The following is a 22,055-nucleotide window of genomic DNA, read 5'->3' on the forward strand; positions in this document are numbered from 1 at the left end:
GTTCTTATATAAGTATATGCACTTCAGTACCTCAAAATTTCAAGAAATTGTGATTAGATCAGGGTAGACACTCTCCATCTTATATAGTTTGAAGCCCTTCAACAACATAGGTAAAGCTCATTCGCAGTTTTTGTGATTACTCTAAGGCCAATCCATTGATGAGTATCTCTGGATTCTTGGATGACGAATCCATTCTCAGCCCATATCTGAAGCCATTCCAGTTTGGTAGAAGCTATGCCGTCCTTTGAAAACATGTGATTACCAATGTACAATAGTGAGACTCTTAAAATAGGCCTTCAGGGTAGGAATTAGTAATAATTAACAAATTAAATGTATTTAGTATTTTTAAATTGACAACATTAATCCATGGTATATATAAACTATGTAAATCTGTGTTTATTTCCAAATATACCACACTAACTCAGCTCTCTACCATGCTAAGTCAATGAGTCTTATTACACAGACTAGGTTTTCTGGGAAAAAAAAGTATGATTTATCCCTTGAGCACCTTCTTTCACTTGTACATGGCGTGGGAATGTCCTATGCCTTGAAAGGCCTTTTCTTCCCTCACTCCATTTATAGACACAATCTTAGTTAAGTGTCCCATGCCTTGAAAGGCTATTTAGGTACAGTAAATTTTAAACACTGAATCTTCCTGACATTTCTCCTGCTCAACTGTTCCACATTCTGTCTTCATTTTATGATTCTTCTCTCATTAGAAGGCAACTATTTGTATCTATTGTCAATAATAATCTAGCTGCCACTACCCCTACTAAAATCTAGAATCCTTTGCTCTTCTCTCCCTTTCCTTCTCTCATGTTTTTATCTCCTATTAATACTATTATACTTTATAGTTTAAAAATGAAAAGATGAGTCTTTCAGAGGCACTGCTAACCAATCACTGCTTTCTTTACTTCCATGTAGACCCAAGGTATTAAACATAGTTCTGTGGGAATACATTTTTGCGTATACCAGAACCAGATTAACATATAAAAATTAGAAAATATTTAACTGAATAGAAATATAATAAAACAAAGAAAATATGTGTTAGTTTTCTAAGTCAATATGTGGCGCACAGGAGCCCTTATATATGCTTTAATGGCTGTTTTTTTTTTTAACTCTAACTTTTCATTTTGGAATTACTTCTAAGGCAGAAGAATGGACTTGCCCAGGGTCATATAGATAGGAAGTGTGTGAGGTCAGATTTAAACCCAGGACCTCCCATCTCTAGGCCTTGCTCTCAATCCACTGAGCCATTTAGCTGCCTGCAGGCCTTTCTTTGTGTATGAGTTTGACAACAGTAATGGAGTCAACTAACTCAATCCAAGTAAATTTTGCAGTCTTTGGTTTTCTTGACTAGGCTCCTTTGTCATTCTATTCTTAGAGACTATGTCATTACAAATATATGTATTTTGCTCTCTCCCCTCTCCTCACTTGATTTATTGAACAAAATTCTTTCAGGATATCTGATGTCTTTGCAAGATGATTTCTGTTAGATGAAGTTAAACCCACTATCAAAATTTTCATTCCCTTGGAATAAAAAAGTAAAGTATTTCAGGCTCAGAAATGAATTATTTGTTATTTTAAGATGACTACACTTAAAATTGACATTTTCAACCTGTTTTGTCATTAATTCATGTATGTGTTATACCTATGAAAAAAAATAAAAGAGTAGTGATCTCTTTCTTCCTGCTGAAAAAAGGAAGATTCAGAAAGACTATTCTTTTCCCCCAGGTCAAACCAGAAGTCAGAGGGAGTGCCAGGACTGAAGTTAGATTTCCTGAATCACTGGGCTGTGTATCATTGAGGCCTCCCAGGGTCGAGGGTGGAGGTAGAGAATGAATTCTGGAATGAGTTTTCCAGATGTTCTACTATAGTTTAAAGGCAAAGTAAAATAGAGTTGGAGTTGAGTTGGCACATAAATTTGTGATGACAATAAGAATCATTGATTAATAGTACCTAAGATTTAGCTGAGAGGTTATAGAATAAAATTGTGATCTCAAGCCACAGTATGTACTATTATGAAACAAATAAAAGACCTCTTTAGAAAGAGTATGAAAGCTGAAAACTAGTCCTAAAACCAGAAAGCAACAAAATACTTTAAATCTAGGAACCAATGGCAAGTCCATTGTTAAGAGTAAAATGATTTAAGTTCACTTGATCATATAAAAGAATATTCTAGGCTTAAGAGGTTAAGAGGGCTCTAAAATTATTTGGTTCTCATGCCAAATAGTCCTGGTTGACTAACAAGTCTCCCAGAACCTTTCAGAATTTATCATCTTGAATTATGTTGCATTCTGTATGACAGATCAGAGAGGCTTAACAGGTAGTTTCTTTTTTACAGTGTGTGAGTTCAGATTATATTTCTCCCTACCCTCAGGCCTGCCCTTCCTTAATCATTGCTCTGAATCATGAGAAAAGGATGTTTTTTCCTTCTCTCTATCAAGCCAAATAAAATTAAAATTACCAAACTGCCTGACAGCAGCGAAATTTGTTGTGTACCTAATGAGTACAAGTACTCCACTCTTTAGGCTCAATAATAGAAGAGAATACTCTCCAGACTAAGAAAGGAATGATACCATAGCTGCAGGAAAAGATAGGCCAGACTACACTAAAATTCTTCTGGATTCCTTCAGATATGAAGTCTAGGAATCCAATAACATAGTAACCAAATATATAATTTTATCAGAGTTTATCAAGGAAGCATCCAATAAAGCATCCCATTGTATTTTCTAGTGAACAAATGAGTTTGCCTTTCCTCTCTCATAATAATAGGAGTAACCTAAGAGTTAAGGTGTCATTCCTCTGCCACCCTCATCAGCTATGTTCTATATCCCCCACATCATTAGGGGGCACTAACTAAAACCTCAGTTCCAGTAAACCACTCAAAAGTAATTTGTTTTACAAGTAGACATTTATTTTAAAGTTATAGCAAGAGCAAATATATAATATATAAGCATGTTTTCTTCCCAATACGTAATAGACATATATGTCTAATCACTACCTTGATCTCTTGGGGCTTAAGTTTAAAATTTAACTCACTTCCTATAATCGGTCCTTTAAATATATGTCCAGATGTGGCATGATTGCCAGATGAATATTTTTGTTGGTCTGGGATCCAGAAAAGTCATCCTCAAAGACTGCTTTTTTCTCCTTGGGGTATCAATTCTGTCCTGATTCTGGAAAGCAGATTGTAGAATTCCAGGTCATAGGGACAACCTTGTGATGACCTTTATAACTCATTAGGTTGTAAGGGTTCCCCTTTCTTCATGTAAAAAGTTGTCTTTTTTTTTTAAAGAAAGAACAAAGACCTTCATAAGTCAAATTTTGTAAATGGGGAGGCCTGAAAAAAAGAATTATTTCTCTCTGGATGCTATAAGGAAATGACTTGAGTACTCTCAAGGATCTTGATTGTCAAATTTTCCAGATTAATTATTTTCCTTTTCTCTTTTTGTTTGAGGAAGAATGAATAAAGAAGACCCTGAAAAAATTTTGTTTTTTTGCTCTGTTTCAGAAACATTTTGCTAGTGAATAAAATGCTGGGTTGTTATTTTTGTTTATTGATTGGTCGTGTTTCTTTTCATGTTTTTTTTTAATCCAATGAATGTTTTAGAATTCAAGTTCACATTTGTAGAAAGTATCTTTGGGATAACTCCCATCACAGAAAGAATGGCAGGAATAATAGCTACTTCTTCTAGTTCTCATGTGGTTTTCATTTCTTCTATTTCTCTATTTTTGAGAGGTTTTCACTTCATTGAGATCAAAAGTGATAAATTTATTATGGTAAGATTTACTAGAAATATTTTTGTGGGTCATTTTTATGAATGAGTCATTATTAACCATAATTTTATCTATTAAATGCTCTGGTTTATTTGTGGAATTCTCAAGAATATTTTGAGTTCTTAATAGGTCATATGAGGATTTTTCAATTTTAGCTTATGAAGAATAGTGAGATAATGGCACATAATTCTGGCCAATTGAGCATCTTTTTTTCTGTATAATTGGTAAGTGTAATCAATTTTTATGAGCAGCAAAAATACATTGCACAATATTAACATGTTCTTTCAATATTTGAAACAATCAATAAATCTAGACTTCATAAAAATAAACTTTATGTAATTAGCTATGACCTGGTTCATAGACTCATGGGATCTTAAATTTAGAGCTGGAAGGGACCTAAAAGGTCATTCGGTTCAACCCATTTATGTTGCAACTGATGAAAAAAGGATGCAGTAATATTAAATCACATAATGAATAGAAAGCAAGGCCTGCAGTCAAGAAGACACTTTTTCCCAAATTCAAGTCTAGCCTCAGACAACTATTAACTATGTGACCATGGACAACACACTTAACCCTGTGTTTTCCTCACTTTCCTCACCTGTAAAATGAACTGGAGAAGGAAATGGTAAACCACTTCAGTATCTTTACAAGAAAACTCCAAATGAGGCGGATCACAGCTTCAAAATGATTAAACAAACAATGACAATGTTAAATGACTTGAATATGCCCATTCTCAAAAATCCCTGTAGTTTCCATGAACAATTCTGTCAATCATTTGTTTGTCACATATTGTCAACATATTATTGATTGAGCAAATCTAGATGGTGTCCATGGAAGGTTTTTGTTTTTTTGTTACATTCTTTGACCTTAGCTATTTCATATCCTCCATGGGTGTATAGGAAGCTAATATCACAATAGACCCATGTATCTTGATCATTGTCTTTTGTTATGTATCTTTAAGGAATATCTGTTCAGATAGAGTTTCTGTAAATTTTTTATCTATTTACCAAGACACTTTAGTCACCTTTATCCATTTAGGAAAGAAGGAGAAAGAAAATACATTAATTAATCACAATTAGACCAGGCACTATGCCAATAGGTTATCTCATTTGATCCACATGATAATGTTAGGTGGCATGCACCTTTACTATTCCCATTTTATAGTTGATGAAACAGGCAAATAGAAGTCAAATGACAAACCAAGGATCACAAGTTAGTAAGTGTCTGAGATCAGATTTTAAATTCAGGCCCTCCAAACTTCCTTTAGATAAGAAAATGTTCTTCTTTCAATAGATTTCTCTTATTACTATTATGAATAGAAACCATGGCAGCAGTGGCAGCTAGAGCAGGAGCAGCAACAACCTTGCCCCAAAGGACAGGCTATATGTACTTCTTTTTCTTTTAAGTTTGAAAATTTAGGATGTTTGTAACTTCCTCCATGATTAAATTAACCAGTGCACTAAACTCCAATGAAAATCATTCTCTTCTGTGCCTTGTCCCTCTGTTAAGAATCCTGGCAATCAGTACCCTGTAGCTAAATGTGCTGAAGCTTCCAGCCCAGTAATGAGCAGTGCTCCTGGTGCCATATATTGGGTGAAATGGTAGACATTAGAAATTGGAGAGTCTGTGTTAGAGAGGAATTGAAATCGCCAGTTGGCTAAAAAAAATCTCACTTTGGAATGGCAACCAATTCTACTGTTAGAATGCTGTTAAGAAAAAGCTAGAGCTCTTATCACACTGTCCTCTATGAAGAATGACCAATTAAACTCCCAGTCTACCATCAGACATTTATTAATATCAACTTACAGGAATGGCAGAAAGATGCAGGAAAGAGAGCCTCAGCCTGGGAATAAGGAGACCTAGGTTCCAGTCCCAACTTGTTCATTAACTAGTTATGTAACTTTGGGAGAGTCATGGCAATTCTCTAGGCTCACAGAATAACAGATTTTCAGAATTGGAAAGACTCTCTGTGGCCATCAAGTCCAACCCATACACAAAAAGAATCCTCCATGTTCTCATCTGTAAAATATTGTGGTTGGACTACATGGTCTCTAATGTCCTTTCCAGCTCTGAGGTTCCGTGATTCCCCATAAGGAAAAACAATCACAGTAAAGTCAGCTCATTATTTGAATCGTCTGGATGCCTAGAAATAGTAACAAAACACCTGTCATAATGAAAGCATTTTTCTTTCCAGTTAAGCTAGTAATATTTTCCATAAATATATAACAAGGATCCCAGCCACATCATCTTACTTTTTTGAAGATAGGAGTTGAAAAATAAATCTCTCTTCTTTTAACTTTGTATTGTCCCTTGGCTACATATTGTTCTTTCATTGATTTTTCTTTATCGTACTTGTTATTGTATATTTGCCATGAAAGCAGGAGTATGGTGGTCTTCTTCAAATTTGTGTGTGTTAATTCTTGATACTTATACATGCTTCAGAACAATTTTCATAGTGAAATGGTCATTGAGCCATGATGGGAACAGTGAAGACAAAATAAAAGAACCAAATGTGTTTTTATCTATAGTCTAGAAGTCTCACTATGATTTGCAGCCCATATAAAGGCCACCCTGATTCTGCTCTTTGATAAAGAGAAAAAGGAATTCACTTGTCCTAACTCAGCTATAAATGAGGAATGAGCACATTTTGTTGAGGTCAAGAGGGGAAAAGCCTCATAGGCACTTGGGTAACCCTGTTATGTACCAGCGAGGTGAGACTATGAGATCTACTCATTCTAAAAATATATAGACTAACCTGAAGTCAGAAAAGCCAAGAGATCTTACTCTGAGAGCCCTTAATGTTTCTCTGAAATAGAAGAGCAGCAAAAGCAAAGCAATTCAGATCATAGAGGAGGAAAAAAGAAACATAAGCAATTAAAAAACATGTGATAGAATGCTCCAATTCGATAATAAAGAAATAAATACAAATTAAAACCATCTCATGACCATCGAATTAGCAAAGATGTCTAAAGATGGGAATATTCAATGTTGGAAGGGTTGTGAGAAAACAAGTTCACTGTTATGATGTGAGTGGAGTTATATATTAATACAGTGATTTTGGAAAGTAATTTGGAATTATGCAAATAAAGTCATTGAATTATTCCTGCTCTTCGACCCACAGTGGAAACTATTGTGATTATGACTCAAAAAGACCATCAGTAAGAAAAAAGTCCCCATGTATACTAAATACTTAAAGCAACATTGTTCCTGATGGCAAAGAATTAGAAACACAATATATGTCCATTGATTCAGGAATGGCTAAACAAACTTTGAAACTTGAATTTAATAAAATCTTCCTGTGCTATAAAAAATAGTAATTGTAGTAAATACAGAAAAACATGGTAAGTTTTATATGATCTGAAGCAGAACAAAATAGGCTAGCAAAAACTATACCCAATAACTTTAACAATGTAAATGGAGTGAACAATAATAAACAAAGCAAAAGTAAATATTTTGAAATTACAAAGAATGACTTAAAAGAAATGAGCAAACACCACCCCCTCCTCTCCTCTTGTGCACACAAAGGAAGGTGTACTAATTTTATTTTCAGACTTTTTTCAATAGATTGATCAGATTTGTTGATCAATTTATTGATTTTTTCATTTTTTTCATGAATATGAATAAATATATCTTAAAGTATTCTTTGTCATATGAGATGACTCTCTTGTGAGAAACAGAAAGACAGTAGTACTTATGAAAGAAGCATAAGCAATCTAGGGAACAAACTATATAAACAGATTTTTTTTATTTTAACTAATGAAGTAATACAGGTAGGTGCCATAATAAAGTCCTGGACTTGAAGTAAGCAAGTTCTGAGTGCACATCCTGATTTAGATTCTTACTAGCTATATGATCTTAGGAAAGTCATTTAATCTCGATCAACCTCAGTTTCCTCATCTGCAAAATAGGGATAATAATTCTCAATTCCCAGGATTGGTGTAAGGGTAAATCAATATTTGTAAGGAGTTTTGTAAATGTATTGCTGTTTAAATATTAGCTATTATTCATATAATGTAATCTGATAAAAACAGCAAAGAAAATTCAGCAAGTGGCAAAATTGAAGTCAGGAAACAATAGCAACAAAGGAATTACAGGCTCTTTGCAAGAAAGTAATACACTGAACTAACAGAAGCAGAACTCAGGTAGTTGAGGGAAATGGAGCCACAGGAGTTGGCCAACTCTTACCTCCTCCATTCTAAGTTGAAAGAACACTAAGGGCTGCATAAGGGAAAGACCACCACACTCCTCTCATTGCCATTAATTCCAAGCCTGCACTTTCCAAATTCCTAACCTACCATGTCCTTCACTTTCATCATATTATCTGGAAGTCTTTGCCTTTTTTATTTTAATAAGTTCTCTTAATCTTAAACTATTTTTTTTACTATTCTGTCTTCTGGACCTCATGGAGACCTAGCTTCTCACAAAGGACAAAACCTACATGATTATGTATTCTCATTTTCGATACATTTTCTCTTAGACTCCTTGAAATACTGGAAGAGGAGAAAATATATCTCTTTCTGCTTCCTCCACTCCTAGGACCTCCGTCTACTGCCCATAACTCTTTTGAAGTTCATCCCTTCCAGATATAGCCCATTCTCAGATTCTGATTCTAAATTCAATTGTCCAGCAGAAACAAAATCATTTTCAACTATATCAAGAATTTCATTATCTAGTTCATTCCTTTCCACTCCAACTCCTAAGTCTTTACCTATGTTCTTCTGTGTATGTGTTATTTGTCCTTTCTGAGATCCTAACTAGCCTTCTAGTTCATTGATATCCTCAAATCAGATGACTTACACCTTTAGACTATTCGAGCTACACATTGAGATAGTCCTACTTTTAATCTCCCCATCACCCACCAGTGATGCCATTTACCTTTTCCAAAGTTCAAATCTGCAACTAGAAGAAGAGACCCAACCAGCTGTCATTCCTAGGACATCAAAGTTAGTAGGCAATTATCACAAGTATTACTAAACAGTTGTAATTATTTCATTTTGGTAATCTATAATATTAAGGCTACTTGGCTGGTCTAGGTCACATTTTGTATAAATGCTCTATTGTACCACCTAATTTCACTTGTCAGGTGGTTTTTCACCCACTTCTATAGATGGCTACCTAAGCATCATCTCAGTGCCAACTTTCTGGAATCCTCCTATTGCCACTAAATCTTCCTGATTTTTCTACAAAATATGGGATATATCTCTTCCTTCAGGAGATCTGCATTCCTGTGGGGGAAACATAATGTCCACTCACGTTGGAAGACTGTATCATAGATATGAACTATGAGACCTCAAAAGTCATCTAGCCTTGTCCATTTTTTTAAATATGAGGAAACTAAGACTCAAACATAATAATTGATTTGTTCATGAATAGACAGGTAGTAAGTAACAGAATAAGGACTATATTGGAGGTCCTCTACTCCAAATTAATTGTTCTAGTTTCCAACCCTCCTCAACTAAAGCTTCTCTTCTTTCCCTTCTCTTTGTCAGCTTTCTCTTCATCTCAACTACCTAATTTCCCCCCTTCAGATGGATATTTCCCTCCCTCTCCACTGTTTTTGACAGCTACTATAGGCCTGTCCCTTATCTGTACTTGGTGATTGATTAAACGAATATAAACTAACTGCAACACATTCACAGTAAATATTAACACAAGGAGCATTTGCATTTTAAGCCTTTTATCTATATTACATAATATTTAAGGGATTTAAGGCATATTCAAGTAGAGTGTGGATTTATTTTTAAGGGGATAAGAAGACACTGATTCTTAGGAAAACACAATAAAATAAAACAACATGGCTAACTCTCATTTAGCTCACTTACGATAACTTGCAGGTTGTGTGTATGTGGAGGAGTAGTATAGATATCAGAAATTATGTGATATTGTTTCTCCTATTATGAACACTGTTCTAGTAATGAATTCTCTTTCCTAAGAGTAATTCTCATATCTTTCAACAAATGATCAAGTAGGACAATATGGCCACCAAAAGTAGCATAAAATGAACAGGAAATAACTGGGAGAGTAGGAGCTGAAAACACACTTAATGAGGATTTGCCAGAATCATGAGCTTTCAGGGAAAATCACCTTTTAAAAACAAAGGGTATGTCACTTGACCCCCATTGCCCACCCTTACCAATCTTCCACCTATGAGACAATACACCGAAATACAAGGGTTTAAAAAAATACAAAAAAATACAAAAAAAGGGTATATTTAAAAAAATAATAGCCTGAAATATATGAACAAGTATTTCTGCGAAAGGGCTGGACTCAATTACATTGGTACCAATGACATGAGGTGACATGATGAGATGGGAGAGGAAGGGAAAAAGAAGTTGATAAATGACATGGAAGGCAAACAAAATCAGAAAAGAAAATAAGATCATGTTTTAGTCTGTCTACCCCAAAATAAAATGTTTGCTGAAGAAAGGAATTTTTATGTAAATTTTCTCTTTACCCTCTCCACTTCTAGTATGGTCAGGTTATGAGATATGAGCAGTTTTTCCCACTTTTTGCTAATTCCCCTGCTTTCTAAACTTTTTCTAGAACAAAATCCTTCAACTTTTTAATTTATTGGAGCTCTGATAGCCATTGTGGGTACCATCCCCTTTTCAAGAACAAAGCAGTTGCCAAATGATAAAAATTCAAAAATGTAAAAACAAAGCTCTGGCAAATCCAGATCTTATAATTATTTATAATACAAGGCAACATTTCAGTCTAGCCCCTCATCCATTCCACCCCCTTATTCTGACTGATGTTCTCATGGATCCTAGGGTTGTACACAAATCTTATCTGTCATCCAAATAACTAGAAGGTAACAATAAATCAATTGACAAGTTTCATTTATATAAAAGTCAGACTCCTCCCCAGGGTGATAGACAGTTGAGACCACTGGCACAGTTCAGTGGATGTGTAGAAATGTAGTTGAATTTGTTGTTAGTGACCCTGAATTCAGAACTTTATTTTCTGTGTGAGCCTGGACAACTTATCTTACATCCTTCAGCCTCTGTTTCCTTAAGGGTTAAATGGAAATGATAACAGTATCTATCTCACAAGATTTGTATGAAGTTCAAATGAGATGGCGTATGTCCAGCGCTTTACAAACTTAAAGCCTGATATAAATGGTAAATGGTTGTAGAAGAAATAATAATGATGATGAAAGATGATACATATATTCCGCAAAGATGTCAAAAGTGTTTTATATATATGTAAGTATATTTATATACTTTTCAGAGGACTGCAAAGTTCCATTCTTTCTTCCCATTTTCCTAAATCAATCATTACAAATACTTTAATTACTTTTTGTTCCATTTGTCACAGGGGGCAGTAGGATGTTGACATGATGACAACATTAGATTCTTAATAATCATTGAGGTCATGTCATCCAAACCCACCTTCCACTCCCATTTTCCAGATGTGGAATCTGAGTCTCAGAAAGGGTCAGAAGTTTCCACAAGGTGACAGAGGGGAACAGCCAAAAGAGCTATAGTAAGAGGAATAAGCTTTCTTCTAGCTATGTAATCCTTGTAAAATTACCTTCTCAGGGCCTCACTTTCCTCACCCATAAAATATAACAATAGTATCTACTATCTCAGTGTTGGTACGAAGATCAAGAGAGACATATGACATATGTCAGTACTTAATCTTAGAGTACTTTAAGCACTCTGCTTTTTGCTAAATACTACTGGTTGTAGAATTCCTGAAAAAGAAATGTGCTGTTGGAATACACCATTACATTATATTTTGAAGGAGGCGTTATAGTAATGATAGAATTTGAAAGAGCAATGGCAATTTGGGCTATTTTGGTAGAATGTGTCACAAAGATATTGTATTTCTCAAATGGAAAAAAAAAAAAACTATGCTCCATAATATTGATGTGATTTGAGAGCTTCCATCATGCTAAATTTGGTGTGTGCTTTATTCTATGATCACCATAATCCTACATTTGTATCATATGATGTGCATGGAGAAAATTCAATTCATTCACAATGGATCTTGAGTGATCACTGTAAGCCTTAGGAAAACACCAGGACTGCCATTCAGAAAACCAGCTCATTCTTGAAAATACTCACAGCAAGAGGCTTTAAATATTGTCAGATGCCCAGAAAAGAAGACTTTCCTGCAAAAGACCGAGATTGCTTCTGGGGACAAGCTCAAACATGGTCATGTTTATAACCAATTTATGTCAGTTACACTTAAGATGGTTTTGAGAGGGGCTTCGCTTTTAAGATCCATATACATCATAGTTTTGTCTAAGGACTCATCCAGAAATCAAAATGCTATCCACTGCGTACCATGGTTCAAAAGTTCTAAGCTTCCATATAGAAAAAGTTTCCGTTTTCTTTCTATATTTTTATTTTCTCTTTTCCCAGATTGCATGTGTATACAATTTTAATTATTGTTTCCTGACATTTTATGATTCGTGTTTTCTCCCTTTCTCTCTCCACTCCCCTCCCTAAGACAGCAGGTAATATGATACTGATTGTACATGTGCTACCAAGCAATACATACTTCCATGTTCATCATATTGTGAAAGAAGACACATATCACTTATACTAAAGAAAAATTCATGAAGAGAGATAAAGTGAAAAATGATATGTTTTGATCTGCATAGAGATTTTATCAGTTCCCTCTATGGTGGTCGATAGCCTTTTTCATTAAAGCCTCTAGTTTTTATAGCTGCATTTCAATTTAATTGGTTTCCTTTGCAATATGATGCATTTTATTTTTATGCATTTGAAATATTACTGAGAAGGGGAGCCATAGACTTTACTAGACTGACAAAGGCATACATTAAGAAAAAAAAAGTTAAGAAAATCCAGGTAAGCCAAAAAATGAACCAAAAAATATTTTTAAAAAGGCCACCTGGATAGTAGACACTCTAGCCTTTTTTGTCACCTTGGATTTAAACAGAGATGAAAAGAAAATCCTGAAGAAGAAATCTTTTCACATCTTCTCATTTTATTCCAGGGAAAGGCTGGGTTATTTTGTGTGGAGACCTCCATTTTTCTCCTTGCTACTCTGGCTGCCCCAACTCAAAGGACAGATAATTAAACCGAGTGCTTGTCAACATAGTGAAGAGAGAGGATTGTTGAGAACAAAGTCAAAAATTCAGTCTAAAACATCCAGTGAGCTTAACTGAAGGGACCTGAAACACTTCTGCAAAATGAGATTGAAGGAGAAACTGAAAGATAAATGAGTGTTTCAAATGACTTGTGGACAGGACTCCCATCATAAATATTTGAAGTATTCAGGCCTCCAGGCACCTGTTCAAGTTTGTGCTTATTCTCCTCCAGGGCAGCTGCTAAGCTCGCCTCTGCCTCAGGCTTGTCCTGAATGGAGTCCAGAATGAATATCTGATGAGTAAGTTCAGCTGGTGGTAAATGACAGGTGTTCATTTGTGAATGCCTTGAACAGGCTTGCCGGGATAATTCTAAAAAAGGAAATGAAAGGAATAAAACCACTAGAAGCCTGTTCCCTAAATCTAGTTTTACACTAGAATCATAGGCTCTTGGAATTTTATGACTGAAAACAAACCTCAGAAATTAAGAAGCCCAACCCTCTCAATGGACAGATGTGAAACAGATGCTTCAATAAGATATTAAAAAAAAACTTGTCTAAGGTCACACAGCATTTTTACACTATATCTCACTATAGATCCTTAGTCACTTGACTTCCAGTCGAGTGTTCTTACCATTCATTATACCACACTGTCTATTTTTAAATTAGTCATATTTCAGAAAGACTTCACAAATTGAACCATCTAAGGATTAATAACACACTATGTGGTCATCTGAATAATGAATAATGAAATAATACTTTTCACTTTCCTAACTTCCCAGAATCAGAGAAAGAGATCACACTGGAATAAAATGTTTTACATTGCAAAAAGAAGGGATTTGGAGTCACAGAACATGGGCTCACATTGTGCTTAAATTCTACTACCTGTGTGACCTTGGCAAAGTCATTTTATCCTTCTTGACTTCAGTTTCCTTATCTGTAAAGAAGGGTCAAGTATGGCTTAGAAAAACATTGATATTTGTATATTTTTAAAAGTGTTTTAATCATGAGTTTTGTCTTTAAATCATTCATTTCCTGCTTACCCCCTAGATTATAAATGAAGAAGAAAAATAAACAGTATTTACAGTATACACAATATTATGCTCTGGCATTCCCCCACCTCTCTCTGCCCTGAGCAAGGAGGTTAAGTGCCATTTTTCTTCTCTGGGTCTTGGGTCCTCCACTAACATTTCTATGACTCAAGGTTGAAATTCCTTTCAGTGATCTTTTCATTCATATTGTTAGAGTTATTTTGAATATCATCATTTCTGCTTCTGTCATTATGTGGTTTTTCAAAAATATTAATTTCTAAAAATATTAATCATTTCTTATTGTACATTAACATTCCATTTCATTCTTTTGAAATTTTATTTGGCCAACTCCCAATTGCTAGGAGCCCAATTGGTTTCTAATTCTTTGACGCCACTAAGAAAGATGTTATAATTTTAGTATATATTGGAACTTTGTTTCAATCTTTGTCATCCTTGCAGGCTTGCTAGTGAGGTTATTGGTGAAAATTTATTTTTTCTTAAATAATTACCAATTAAAATCCAGAAAAGCTGAGTCACTTCATGACTCTACCAACAACACATTGTGACTGTCTCCAATAGAGACTATTCTTATCTCTTTTTTATCTTTATTAGTTTACCTGGAATGAAGTGAAACTTAAGAATTTTTATTAATTATTTTTAGTACATTTTCATGTGGACATTTAGAGTTTGTAAATCTTTTGTAAACATTTTGTCCTTATCCTTTAGTCAGTTGTCTTTTGGAGGATGATTTCTGGTATAATAAGGTCCTATTTAGGGTAAATAATGAACACTGTGGTATAATAATAGTATTTCTATTCACACAAAGTATTTCTACCTGGCTAGAACCAAATGTCATATCTTACACAATTATAAATTTGAATACATGCCACTACTTTATAGGATTCATTATTTGCACTAATTAACTTAGCTGTGTTATATATTTGTCAGCTGGATATCAAACATTTATTTTTGATATTAATGTGAACATTTCTCCCTACTCTTACCATTTTTCTTATAATACTATCTTAATTGTTTTTATTTATGCAAAAGTATATTTAAATTTTATGAAGTTGAAATGATCTATTTATCTTTTAACAGTTTCCTCTACCCATATTGGCCACAAATTATTTAATGAATGCCTACTTTCTGTCTAATTAGTATTCATCCTTGTGCCTTTGTGACTAGTCAGCACAAATGCCCTAAGAGGGATCCATCATTTATATATCTGTGCATATTAATTCTAGATGGATGATAAAGCTGATCTGGATGCAATAGAGCTCTCATTCTAATGCAATAGGACCATTTTGACTCTGCTTTTTTTTTTTACCTAGAATTTGTACTTACACATATCACAAATTTCAGAATTGGAAGCATTCCCAAAATAATTTTGTCCAACAAGACCTGAAGAAAAAAAAATCACTCCACTGTTCCTAACCAAATCCATGATTCATTTATTGTAAGAGAACATTCTTTGACAAGGAAATCTTTATATTTCAAGTAATCCCATTTTACTTTTACAAAATTTTCATTATCTGAGGATCTTTTATTCTCTTAGTCCTGATTTTTCACCTTTTTAACTTCCATCTAAAGTTCCTATCTTTGTCTCTGGGGCCAAGAAGTACATACCTAATTCCTTTCTTATATGACAATCCATCAAATACTTGAAAATATCAATAATGTCATCCCATCTCCAAGTATTTACTAAACTAACCATACTTAATTCCTTTGACTACATAGCATATACTAGAGGTCCTTCATGATCCTGGTTGCCTCTTTGGACCCCCCATCCCCTTTAGTTTTTTGGAATTCCTTCTTAAAATGTGATGCCCGGAATAGAAAAAAAGTCCATCTATGAAATGACCAGGGCAAAGTACTGCAGAATAATTACCTAGTCCAAGATGTTATTAATTAATCAACAAGCATGTATTAAGTGCTTCCTATGTACCAAATACTATGCTAACCAAGGTTATATGTTAACGTGGTCTGAGACTAGTTTGCTTTTTGCTCTACTCTTAGCACAGGTGGGTTTGCTTCTACATCCTAACATAGCTCATCTAAATGAAAGAGAAGAGTGTAGGTGATTTGATGACAGACACAATTTCAGGCGAGGGCTTTCCTTTTCTTTCTTTATTTCCTTTTTTAATTAAGATTTATCCCCTGTTATAGTAATTGATTTAAAAATGAGAATATTTTAGTATAAGAGTTAAGGTCAACACTTCTCAGACAGGTGAGAACAGAATTAAGTAGTCTTCCTTTGCCTATCACCACTCTAAATAGAAAATGTATCCAAGAAGCTCTAATATCTCTGGACATTAAATTACATGCATGTCAAACTTTATAAGTGATCATAACTCACGTCAAGATAACACAAGGATTTCTCTACAACTCAATAATTGGTTCAGTACATTGTTTGCGACCACCAAGTGGAAAGACAAAAGGAGTGACAATCTTAGCAATAACATGGGTAGCAGAGCAAAACCTGTTTATGCATGTCGGACCAAGCAACTGCTTTAATTTCTCCTTTAGACAGATTTGAGATGAAGATGACACAATAACATGTCAGGAAAATCTGTCTCCTGGGTTTGCCCAGTATAAATAAAATAGTGTGCACATCGATTTTGATCTTGTATATAGACTAGGGACATCTTTCTGCCTATACTCATTCTGTGTATGCAGAGCCATGACTACAAATATTTTTATCTGGGGAAAAACCTCTTGGGGAGAGGTGAGGAAGTTATGGGCTTCAAAGTTTATTACTGGATTGGGAAGCTGATTATGAATGAAAAGGCATTTATTTAGGAGCTAATTTTTCCTAGGCTCTGTGCTAAATGGTATAAGCAACAGTTTCCATTCTCCAGGAATCCCCATTCTTCCAAAGGATGTCAACACATAAAGATATAAAGAGAGTAGCAGCCTGTTTTGGGAGGCACATCCTCCCATCATGAAAGGTTCATCCAGCAATCCGTGGTCAGAATTCAATTTCCAGTGGAGGGAAGATGATAAAGATGTTCAGAGTGAAGGAAGGAAAGTTTAGAATTAACAGAGAAGTCCCATTTCCCTTTCAAAAAGGAACTACAGGAATGACTGGGAAAGAACAAACCAGAATGGCATCGCAAGGTGATGCTAACTGGCATGGGAACCCAGTTGAGGTAGAGGAATAGTAGTTGCTAGGTACAAGAAGCATCATGGGCCCAGTGATTCCTGGGGAAAAGGCTCCTCTGAAGGTGAAGGAAGCAAAGCCCTTCCCCACCTTCCCTACACCCATTATGATCCTGTTTTATGCTGTTAGATTAGCTCCACATTGAAATCTCACTGAAGGCAACCAATTTTATCCATAAGTTTCTCAATGTGCCTTAAATCATGTTTCTTCTTCTTTCTGAATTTTATGTGAGATCCCAGGCTTAACATTAGTGCTTACTCTGTATCATATTTAGTATATTTTCTTCTTCAAGAGGTTTTTTTTTTCTTTTCATTACTCCCTGAGGAAAAATGTTTGTATTAAGCAATTTGGGTTTTTCTCTTCATTTCATCCTCCTCTTGGTAATTTTCTCCAAATCAGTGTTGTCTCTAATTTTAATTTTCTTAGTGCTCTGGTTTATGGTCTTTTCCTTAATTGCTTTGGCTGACTCAGCTGTTCTTTCATCCTTTCTTCACGTTTTCCCTCTCCTGCTTCCCTTTCCTTATTCATTGCCCAGGCAGGCCTTATGAGTCAGTGGGATAGTTTGCCTATCTGAAGTGATTAAAAAAGACTCCAGGCAAGGCCCCTGCCCTAAAATTTCAATCCTACCATCTGTCATTTCACCATTCAGAACTTGTTCATGTGTGCACGTGCACTTGGGCACCCACTAAAGGTTTTTCTAACTTTGGGAGGACTCATTTTAAAAATGCAAATACCTCATTAAGGTTTCAAGTCTAATAAACCCACGTTCTTATTTATAAATAACATAGCATCATGGAATAACACAAGTTAAAATTGGAAAGAGACTTTTGAGCTCATCTAGTTTGGACACTCATTTTTTATAGACTAGAAAACAGAGGTCCAGAGAAGTATAGGCCAATGAAAAGCATTTGGACTCAGAGGACTTTACTAGAAGTATGATCTTGGGCAAGTCACTCAACCCCTCTAAGTCTAACTTCCTATAAAATAGGGAGGTTGGATTAGACACGCTCCAAGATTTCTTCCAGTACTAGATTCATGACTGCTAGTCATTTTATCTGAAGAATGACTTACTTAAGGTCACTGTGTTAGTATCAAAATGCCAATAATATCTGAAAACAAAGACTAAATTTTAGGTGATGCCTAATTGAAATAAAATCTTTTTTGGAATAGAACTGTTGCTAGATGATAAGGAAGAGTAGGAACCCAAAACCAGGAGTAAAGAAAGCATAATCTATTTATGAGGGTAAGAATATTTTATTTCTCCACGATACTAATATTCTCTGAAGGATATATGAACACATATATGACATAGATATATACATAGGTGATATATATATATGTATATTTCTGTTCTTTTACTAAAATCTTAACTTTGCATTCTCCCTTTGTATCTGCATTCCTTCTTCCCCTCACAAACACACTCATGCTTCTCAACTAAGTTCCATTTTTTTTCTTTCTTTTTTCAAGTTTTCTAAAACTGTTATTTACAATGCCTGTTTTAAATTATTGGATCTGGTGGAGGAACAGGAAAAAATAGAAAAAAAGCTATCTGATTATACCACAAGCCTGCTACATCTTGTAACCCCTCTCCCCTTTTTTCCATTACTGCTGAATCTCTCTGGTCTCAATGTATATATACATATATATAGCCTTCAGAGAATTCCTTCCTTCCTTCCTTTCTTCCTGCCTTCCTTTCTTCCTTCCTTTCTTCTTTTCTTTCTTCCTTTTTTCCTTCCTTCATTGATTATATTCCAAGGAGGTAAAAAAAAAGTTTCCACATAAATGAAAATATTTTGTAACAGCAAAGAACTGGAAATAAAGTTGATGCCCATTGACTGAGGAATGACTAAATAAATGGGATATCTCAAGATAACTGTAAGAAAGAAAACTACAGGAGAAATCAAATGGAGGGAACCTCACATAGGCTAGAATCCCTGGGTGGAGGTAGGAGAGGAAGAATAGTATCTGGCATCTTCTCATGTTAACTAATTATTCATGCTCTGTAGGAATGAAATTCAGTTGTTTCTAGTTGCCAAAAATCTGCAAGGGTTATAGGGTCCCTTCTAGTATGGGAGCTTAAAAGAAAATTACCAGAGGTCAGGTTCTATTTGCTGTTGTTCATCCTTCTCTGATGACCAGATTCAAGTTACAACACTGTATATACCCCATGTTAGTTGGACCCTTCTCTCCTTCTACTGCAACCCCACCAATTCCAGTTAAATCGCTGATTTTAAATGACAAACATATCCTGGGGAAGGAACATTGGACATTAGTCCTTATGTCTCACCATATCTCTTTTTTCCAAGTTTCTGTTGATGACCCATTCCCCTCATTCTTCTCCCAGAGGAGGAGGGTTAAAGAATCTATATTTTGCTTTAGGGGAAAATATGATATGATATATAATTATGTACTAAATATGTCATAAATAATAATGGAGTATTTACTTTAATACACAGAGGCAATGTCTCACATGTTGCAGTTTAGATTAAGAAAAATTTCTTTGGAATCTTTTGTATGCACTTATATTTATGTAGAAGATAAAAATAAATAAACATAAATCAAAACTTGATCGATCAAATTTTACGCTAAGTGGCTACTTAATAGTTAATCTTAAAATTATAGGCATTCAGGCTGATTTTTTTCCAGGATATAAATTTAACATCTACAAAATTCCTGACAGTTGGTTAGTTAGCTTTTACTTGAAGACCTCTGGGTAGTGGAGAGTCCATCCATTACACAGTGAGATAGGAATAGGCCAATCCATTTTAGATAGCTCTTATTATTAGAAAGTTATTCTTCATTTCAAATTGAAATCTTTTTCTCCACTTTTGCCACCCATTAATTCTGGTTTTGCCCTCGTCATCCTTTAAATTGAAATCATTCTAGTGGGCTTTCTTTGGATTATCTCCAATTTATCAGTGCTCATCTTAAACATGTGCCCAAAATTAAACATAATACTTCAGATACAATCTCAACATGTCAGACTACAGTGGGACTCTCTATGCCTTAATTATTCTTTGTACTATTAATATTTAATGTAACAAGAGATTATTTTAGGGTGTTTGGTTTAATTCTAGCTTGGTTTGATTTAATTTTATAACTATGAAACATGAAATCCTTTAGGCAAAAATGAATAAAAAGATTTTTTTAAAGAATTCTGGACTTTGGATAATCAGACATTTGAGTCTGAATTCCCTTTTTGACACTTCATAGTTCTGCAACTAAAAATGGGTAAGTCAATTTACCTCTCCAAGTCCAAAGATACATGCAAGTCCCTATTAAAACTGAGAAGGTCTTTGTGAGGATCAAATGAGAAAACAGACAAAAGGAGCTTTTACAAACATTAAAAGGATATATACATTTAAACTATTATATCTCTGAATGCATCAGCACTTGAAAATATATTAAAATATAAAGTCACTTTAAAATTGTACAATAAAAGTTCAAATATTTCAAGGAGCATTGTTTTGTGAGATGACCATTTAACTGAAGTTTGTCAAAAGGAACTGAGTCCTAAATGGACCATAGAACTCTCAGTTACTTAATTTGCATATCCATTTATTCATTCATTTACTAACTCCTTTGTTCATTCATTCATTCATTCATTCATTCATTCATTCACCATTGATCTCTTTCTGTCTATTTACATGCTTTCCTGTTCCCTATTGGAGGCAGCTAGGTAGCATGAGTGAATAAATTACTTGTGCTAGTTATGAAGATCTGAGTTCAAATGTAACTTTACTTACTAGCTATATGAGCCTCTGCAAGTCACTTGTCCTTTGTAATTTTCAGTTTCCTCACTTATGAAATGGGCATAATAATAGTATCCTCCTACTAGAGTTGTTGTAAGGATAAAATAAGATAATATTTGCAAAGTGTTTTGAAAACTTTAAAATGAGACATAAATGGTAGGTATTATTAATTTTTAATTGAATCAGGATCTTTGGTAATACCTAATGTAATTTTATAGTATTTTTCACCTAATCATTTCATAAACTTTCATTAAGACTATTACTAAGCCCTGGAGATGTAAAACAAATAGATAAGAGAGGAAAACAGTACTTACCCTAAATCAAAACAAAGAAACTTAAAATTATATGAGATAAACAACATGGACACTTTTAATTAATTACAAATACACAATAAATACAAAGTAATGAGAAAGACACTAAACCCAGTAGGATCAGGAAGCCTTCATGTAGAAAATAAACTTTGATCAAATATAGGGAGTCTAAGAGATAGAAGTGAAGGGGATGTGCTTTTTAGGTAGAGTTAGAACACTAACCCTAATGGGACATCTTTGGAAAAGATATAGGGAAGAGAGATGGAATGGAATGTTAGGGGAACAGCAAATGGGTCAGAAAACCTCAAGACCTTTCACATTGAAAGTAAAATGGAAATTGGAAGTTTGTGAAATTTACATAGATGCACACAGGAAATTTTCATTCCTAGTGAAAAGGCCCTAGATAAATTAATGTGGATAACATTCTCAGCATTAGAAAGTATACTGAAAAAGAGTCAGAAGGCCTAGATTTCTGTCCTAATTATGCCACTATCTTCATTTCCCTTCTTTTCCTTTGTGTCTCAAAATGAGGTCTTTGGGGAGTCAAGATGGCCTTTTAGAAGCAGCAAAAGTCCAGACCTCTGTGAAAACCCTTCCACACCAATCAAAAGCAAAGTGCTTTGAGAGAAAACCAAATGTAACAACAAGACAGAGCCAGGGGGCCCTCCTGATCAATTTAACTTAAAAGGGACACAGAGAAGGCTGAATTCTCAGGTTTCAGGAAAAGGAAGAAGAAAGGTCCAAGGACCCCTCCCCCACCTACTATGTGAGACTCCAGCAGTTGTTGGAATCTCAGTGGTGACAGCTCCAGCTGGGAGGGAGTGCCTTGGTGCCACAGCTGTGCCAGGCTCAGGCCTGTAACCATAGCCAGGAGTGAGGCAGCTGGAGGAGAGGTATGGGTGAGGGTAGCATAGTCTCACCTACTACTCTCCATCTTGGTACTCCACTTCTGGAGGTTTTGGCC

This window comes from Gracilinanus agilis, chromosome 3, assembly GCF_016433145.1.
Source record: "Gracilinanus agilis isolate LMUSP501 chromosome 3, AgileGrace, whole genome shotgun sequence".
Lineage (NCBI taxonomy): Eukaryota > Metazoa > Chordata > Mammalia > Didelphimorphia > Didelphidae > Gracilinanus > Gracilinanus agilis.